Genomic DNA, 8,006 nt, shown 5'->3' on the forward strand with positions numbered 1-8,006 from the left:
GTTTGTCAAAGGTAGACGAGCGAGGCAGTATCACCCGCCAGCTTCCTGGCTCGCCTTGGTGGTCTCCGAAAGCTGCTGCCCCGTGGCACTCCCGGGAGCTTGTTTTCTCCCTTCCCACTCCCCCTGCGAAAGGGATTAAAAGTAATGGTTCATTTTTCATGTGATGTTAGTTTAAATAGGAATTTTGCTGCTCTGACTTTGCCTGGTTTCCGGGAGCCGAAGACGACAGGGTGGTGTTAGAGGCCGGGAGGAGGAGGAGGGAGGTGGGAGTTGAAAGGGGAAGAGGGGGGGTGTGTGCGGGGGTGAAGACGGGATTAAAACATCCCATTAGAATTTCTGTTTTTGGAAAGCTCACAAAAATGTTGACATGTAGCATGACTAACATAGTGCAAATGTCAGCCCTGCTCTGCGAACGGGGGCCCTCGCTCTCCTCCCAACTCGCTGGCCCCCTTTTAAGGCAAAAACATACAATGAGAGGCACAATGGCCGAATTCCAGAGCCCAGCACTAATTGTTCCTCACTCACATCGGCTAATTGCTCCGCTAAAATGATTCGTGCCTGGCTTGGCTCCCATGTGTTTTTACCATTTAATTAGGAGAGAAAAGCTGAGACCAGGAAACGGGAGGAAATAGAGGCAGACGAAGACCGAGGACAGGGCTGGTCCCCTAACCTGGAAGGGAGATGTCCCAGGCACTCGCTGGCGAGCGGGCAGGGAGCATCCTCTCCACCCCGCCAGGCTACGGAAGGGTTGAAGCTGTCCAGGCACTGGGGAAGAGGAGTGGGGGACTGGGACAGCTCGTGAGACCAGCTGAGCGATGGGATGAGACCGAGAAACGCTGCCAGCAACACGCGCTTGCTAGAAACACCTTCGCCCAGCTGCTCTGGCGACCGCTCCAAGGCTAACGAACACGACAGCGACATGGTTAGCTCTTCACCACATGCCATAATTAGAAGGTCTGTCCTTTAGCAGACAGTGTGTGCGAAGCTTTATCGGGGCTTGGAAAGGGGAACAATAGGAGGGCAGGAAACATCTTCTCATGGCTGCCCATTGTGTGCTACCTTCTGGGGGAACTGGAAGTTTAACTATAGTCTTCCTCTTTCAGGTATTCCTGTAGAGCGGCTTCGTTCTCGGAGGACGGGCCTGGACCGCAGCGTTGCCCTGGTGCGCGGCTCCATTGTGCTGTGGAATGTGCACGTGGTTTTCTCTCCCCCCCTCCCCCCGAAAGGTCAAGGTGAGAAGAGGAAGAAGAGGAGCTATTTGGAGCCGAAAATTCTCCAGTTCTTCCTCAAAAGGGTCCCAGGCGCGCTGCCTGGCTGGGCACTCCTGGCTGTCCCAGCAGCGCTGGTGAACACAGCTCTGCGGCTATTGGTACCAGTATGCCTCCCCAAACACCGGGCCCTGCGGGGCTGATCCTGACTCCACTCAAGTCTGGCACAGTTTTGCTGCTGTTTTCAGCAGGGTCAGGTTATCGCCCAGGGTCTGGCTCCCCAAGGAGGGGCTTGCAAGGAGCAGCTGGTCAGAGACGCAGCAACCCAGGAGAAGTGCAAGGCCACAGCACATCCCCTCTAGGGAGGGAGGGTTTTCTTCTGGGTGCCACTGTCTTCTCCAAGGTACAACGCAACATCCGCCTCCTCTCACCCCTCTGCTGCTCTGTCCGCAGTGCCCCTCTCCACTCTAAACAGCGATGGAGGCACAGGGTTTAGTATTAGCTGCTCATTCCTTTTTCCCCCCATCCTTCCTATGGAGCAACGCTTGCTCCAAAGCATCCTCTGGGAAGCCCTTATCCGGGCTGTGCTGTTACACAGGCAGGTAAAGCCAGTTTATATACATTTATGTAGGAACCACTTAATCTGACACTGAAGTGCAGCATCTTTCAGGGTGACCTGCAAGCAGCTGATTTGTAACTCCTGGAGGCACTTCATCCCTCCGTGATTGCAAACGGGGGAGGTCCCGCAGCCGGGAATTCCTCCGTCGCCCCTCTGTGCAACTGCCTCCAGCGAGAGCAATCATCAAGGAGCTGCCGGCCTGGCCCATGTGAGAGGGATGTGAAAGATCAGTCTCACGCAAGCCTGTAGCCAGCCCTCATTCACACGCGAGTGTTGCCAGCACTTAGAGTCACTGCAGTAAGTTTTACACTCAGCAAGATTAACTGCTCTGCGGCCTCCTTGGCAGAATGAGCGCTCGGCCTCGTCAGCATTACCCCGGTGGTTCTGGGGACTCAGCACAACCATTTAAGATTGCTATGAAGGGGTTGTAGCGCAGTTCAAAGTACAAATCTCAAAGCGACCCTAACTCTAGCCTCCCCGTGCGGGCAGGGTATCCCCGCGAGCTCTGCTGGCCGGCGGTGCTGTGCAAGAGGAGATGCAGCTCACGTGTGGCAGCCACACTGCTACGTCCGTGCCTGGATATGTTTTCTTCTGGCTACCCCCAAGACAAGGGGTGTGCTTGGACTTTGTGTCCCGCCCAACTGAAGGCTGTCAGCTTTCTGGCCTCCTGTAAATAGGAACCGTTCTGCCCAGGCACAGCCACATCCCAGCAGCAGCTCTGTCTACCAGCAGCAGGGACCATCGCAAGCCTGTTTGGGGCCGGAGGGAACTGATCCAGCTGGCAGTAGCAATAAAGAGCAGCCTAAGAGCAGGCAGTCTGCAAGCTGGTGTAAGAGATTTGACTTGCAGGGTTGGGATGCTCCAGTGACAGCTCCTATATTCTGCTGGAAAGCTGCTGGAAGCAAGATCAGTCGGGTATCAGATGGTACATCTGAATGTCAGTCTCCCAGGCTCAGTAACAGCACCTGCACCAGAGGCAAGTTCTTCTGGAACCTGCCAAATACTGTTCTTCTAGAAGCTGATACTGCAACCTTTGGAGACAGAGAGAAATGAAGGAGGAACTAGCTCTGTAGAGATCACCTGTTAGCATATACAGAAACCACTGAAAAACAGGCAATCCAAATACTCAGAGCCCCCCATAAAGTCTGCAATTCTCTGGCCCAGCATAACAAAGGTGATCTTCTCTTTATGTCTTCATGAAAGCCCCTAAAAGCACACCCACACCCTAAGGACAAGGATGTCAACAAACATTGGAATTTACAACAGCGATTTATCCAGAAGAAAGGCCCGAGGTGAAAAGGACTGATAATTAAAGAAAAAGAAAGAATTCTTCATAAGTGCAAATAGAATACTTGTAAACCAATATTTGCTGTTGCAATATTGGCACACAGAGAAACATTTTCCCTACATGAATAGATTTCAGCCCAGCTGCTCCTGGATCATGTTGTTCAGCAGCATTCAGATCCACTTCTTAAACTTCATTAAAAATGTATTTTGTTAAAGCCTTTGGGGAGTTAAGAGTCTTTTATGACAAGTCCTTCTGTCCATTCAAATCCACCAGAGCCATGGAATGCCCTCATGGTAGCTAACCAAGAACAGATGATCCCTTTGGGAAGAGAACATTTTAAAGCCCTAAACATATAGAAGTCAGAACAAATCCATGCAGCATTAAGAGGAGAGTTCAAAACATTCCTTCCCAGATGGGTCAGTCATCAGACAAACCCCACAGATGATATTTAGTCTGGGGCTAATGCCCCACCCGGCATGAATTTCAGTCTCCCCACCACGTGCTGGAACCTCACACCAAGACACCCAGCGCTGGTCACTCGTGTGGGTTTTGGGCAGTCCCCTTGAAATTCCTCTTACACGTGTATTACGATGGTGTCTAGAAAGCCCAGCAGACATTACGGACTGCTGGCCAGAAACAGCGCATTTGGATGTCAGGAAAATGTCCCTTCCCCAGTCCCTTACAAGCCTTCTCACCCTGGAGCCCCACCAGGAACTCCCCAGCCAGGGCATGCGGAATGACACTCCCAACACCCAGACCGGCAAAGAGCCTTTCTTCAGGCCAGGATTTATTTGTACGAAAGAGGAAACATGCAAAGTACTGAGAAGCAATTTTCCTGGCTGGGGTGGAGAAAATAACCCTACCTAGCCACAGCAATGGGTACTCGGGACACGAGGTTGGTGAGGGATCAAAAGGCTGTACCAGGTGCCCTGGGAGTCGTGGACAGCCTCTGTTGCCTGTTTTCCTGCTATACCATAAAATGAGGAAACTCCTTATTCCTTTCCCCATGGATTGGAAAGGTTTGCATCAGGAAGGGTGACAGGCAATGGCCTTTGCGCTCTCAGAGGAGACTAGGAGTCCTCAACAAAATGCTTGCTCCTCTCATGGCTGGCAGAACAACCGCTATCCTCTGCCCCGTCAACGTCCCCTTTGCCTGACCTTGAAGGACCACATCTATGGATGACAAAAGCATTTCCTTTGGGTTTATTTCAAGTGTTATCTAACTAGGGAATTAACTATAATCCCCATTCCGAGACTGGCTTCCTGGGAGAGGGTTATCCATTCTGGAGGAAAAAGGACTTTACTCCAGAATAGTCATCCTATTTTTTACACTTGGAATAATACGACTTTTATTCTGGAATAAGCTGCTCATCTGGAACGGGGAGCAGAGAGAGCTAAGCCCATGGAGGTGACGTAGGCACCTGCCCCATAGGAAGTGGGAATACAGCCAGGCAGCTCATTTTGCACACACCGCTGGACAGGCATCCAAAGGGAACAGCCTCCGTCCACTACTGACCTGGGCTGGATTCAAACTGGCAGCCAGGAGGGAAGAGGAAACCATATTATATCATTATCTTTCACCTTGTTTCCCTTTTGTAACAACCCCATCCATTGCAAAACAGCAAAACACTCGGGTCCTTCCCAGGGGCCACTGGTGCCCATGCCTGGAGCCAGGGTCAGCCAGGGCTGGCATTTACCTCGCGAAGGGCTGTGCGCAGACAAGCTGTCATCTCCACAGAGCCCAAAACGGGCTCAAATGCAAATGAGAAAAGTTCAGGGACCAGCAAGACCTGCATTTCCCAGCACCTTGCTTCCCAGCTAGATCCCAGCCAGACCTTTCTGGAGTGGGATCCCATCAGCAGGCGTGGTGCCACCATCCCCCAGCCCCGATACCCAGGCTGCCCATGCTGTTCACATCCACGTGCTTTGCACTCCTGCCTGACCATCCTTACCGGGAGGATATATTACAAATCAACAAACTAGCCAGGAATGCAAATCAGAAATGTGAGGGGAAAGAGGGACTAAGCCTTCCCAAGATGGTTGCTCTCAAGCTCTCTGCTTGTGCTGCACGATCGTCTCTTCTCTTTGCAGTTCGAGCTTCTGATGTCTCAATCCCCGCAGTGTAACGGAGTGCATGTGTGTCAGCTCCGGCCACCCTAATCCATTCATGTGGTTCCTATACAATCTCTCAAGAGCAATAGAGGCTGTTTCACTTTTTTCACATCGAGGAAATTCATGAGCTGGTTTCGCATTTGTTTTTCTTTCAAACTTGAGGCTTTGCAGATATTAAAATATAATCCAGGAAGAATTTTCTTTGTGAGGGAACAGTGTGGGATCACGGAGGGGAGAGAGGTCACAAGGGGAACGCAAAGAGGTGGGGGCAGCAAGGAGATTTTCATTTCCCTCCGTGTCCCTCCGGGATCGAAGTTTCTACTTCCCTGCAAACAATAGTGGCCAGCATGAGACCAGTCAGAGGCTTCAGGATACTCCAGGCTCTCCCAAGCAGGGAATTACTGTTTGCAGCAGGAATTTTAGACACTGGCCACACTGAGGACAGAAGAAAAGCTCTTTACAGGTGGTAACTGAGCAAAGAGGAGGGAGGAAAACATCTCTTCTGGTACTGAGTTATTGCTGTGGGTAAAAAAAGCCTTGTAATTTGTGGTATAGGTAAACAGAGGAACTAGCCAGGCAGGACAGGAAGGCAAGGCCCCGTCAGAGCCCAGCGTCGCGCTGGGGAGATAAACAAGAATTCTAGAAATGTGAAGCGAGGCTTAAGGTGATTGCTCAATGCATGAGGAAATACGGGGCAAAAGCCAGATATCAGGGAGAGGAAGCTGGAAAAGGGCAGGCTGATACGAGCAATGAGGTCACTGCTGCAAAAATAGTGCGGGAAGATTTCCTGGACACAGCGAGCAGGCAGAGCCGTGAGCACACGTGCTCCTGCTGCTCCTCTTGCCTTAGATGTACAGGTGGCAAAGGCTGACTAGCCCAGTATGGGGTGAAAATCATTCAATGGCAGTGATTTCAGTCTATTGGAGACTCCTTGGTTAAAATCCCACTTCACAGCACTTGCAGCTGAGCTTTATTTCGGAGAGGATGTTTCCAGATGACACCAGCTCTCCTGCAGGGCCTCCAGCAGCTCCTGGCTCATCCACTGCTGCCTTTGGTTTGTGAACCTCTTGGAAGCTTGGGTAATGCAGTGAATGGAAATAGCAGATCAGAGACCTTGTGAATTATGAGCGCCTCTTCCCCCCATCCTTCGATGGAGATGTCTACACCGCTCTGAAAGAGCTGTGTCTGTGTGCCATGGTGGGCGTCAGCGCAGAGAGAAGGGTTTGGGTACTTTCAGGACTTGAAGAGTACATGTCCTGGCTGCTGAGCTCTCTCTGCTGACAGAGAGATTGTCCAGTGCGGCAGAAACATACCTGAGGAGCTAAGGCAGGCGCTGGTGTAAAGCACTGTAGCTGCGCTGGTGGCATCGTGGTGGCTTGCCCTAGCTGAGGAGCTCACTCAGAAAGCATGAGGACCGCGTGTCTGCATCCATTCAAGACAGCCGTTTTTCTTGAATGACTGGCCATGGCTCGCTGTCAGAACGAGCACAGGACAGAGGGACTGCCCTCCTGGTTGTGGTTTGATCTCAGGCTCTGCTCTGTGGTGAGATCGTATCTTCTGGATGCAAGGCACACTACTGGGAGAGCAGCCAGCTGACCTGAGGTCCAAGTAAATGCTGTCAGTCTGGTTTGTTTGTGTTCCTGATAGGCCAGGGGTCTTGAGGTTTATTTTGAGTTCATCTAATTTTGGCAGTTTTGATGGATTCTGCTTTATGGTCTGGGCATAAGCAGTTGAATGTTCATACTGATTTAGCTCTAAGACAAACAGTATCCATAAATCTCTGGGCAAAGTGCTGACTGCAAAGCCAAAAAAGTTTTGTCTTTAAGTCCTCCATGCCGTCCCATTGGCCCTTTGAATGCCCATGCCCTAGCAAGCATGGAAGCCTTAATGGAAGTCCTATCAAAAGGACCAGAATAAATCTCGTTATCTTGTGAGGCACAGTCACCCTTTCCGTGTGGCCGTCTGGCAACAGATGGGGCTGCTCCTGGGTTGCCTTCTCTTTGCAGGAAGTCTTCCATCAACTCTTGCAACACATGAGTCTCTCAAAAATGCTGTTTCAGCACTCGGCCCTGCTGTGGCTTGTTCAATGGGTCACTGCACAAATTAAAGGACTTCCCATTATGGTCCACCCTTCCAATCCATCCTGTTCCACTCCCAAGGAGACAACATGGTGTGCCTCCAGCCTTGTCCCCCAGTATCTCATAACCGTATAGGCCCTCAGTAGGATCCTGCTTTATCTTCTCTGCCTCAACAAGCCAACTGAAGTGAGAACATGTGTCATTTCCTTGCACGTGCGTTAGTCCTGAACTAGCTATGCCAAACCCAGATTTTACTTCTCCAGAGTAGCTTCTTTGAAATATGGTTATGCTTTTTCGGTTACCTTTAGAAAGAGGAATCTCCTTCAGGAGGAGGCTATGCATTACGACCCTCATACCTGGTCAGATTTGTTTCTCCAGCTGATCTGCCTTCTGCTTATGCTGCTCTGCTTCCTCCCATGTCAGATGAATGCTTTTTCCAGTGATTTGTTAAAAGGCTGACAAAATCAGTGGGAAAACTGCCTCTAACGTCAGTGAGTTCTGGGTCAGCCCTTGAGCTTGAGCTAGTAGAAAATCCTATTTTCTTGCCTCATTGCCCTGGCTGAGCTGACCCAGGCACAGACTTGTCAGGGCATCCAGGTGGTGCTGGGGTACTGGGGAGTGAGGGGAACCGAGCTGACACAAATACACGGAGCTAGCTGAGTTTTCCTTCCACCCTCGGACAGAGAAGAGGACAGGGATGT

The sequence above is a fragment of the Dromaius novaehollandiae genome, chromosome 14, assembly GCF_036370855.1.
Source record: "Dromaius novaehollandiae isolate bDroNov1 chromosome 14, bDroNov1.hap1, whole genome shotgun sequence".
Classification (NCBI taxonomy): Eukaryota; Metazoa; Chordata; class Aves; order Casuariiformes; family Dromaiidae; genus Dromaius; species Dromaius novaehollandiae.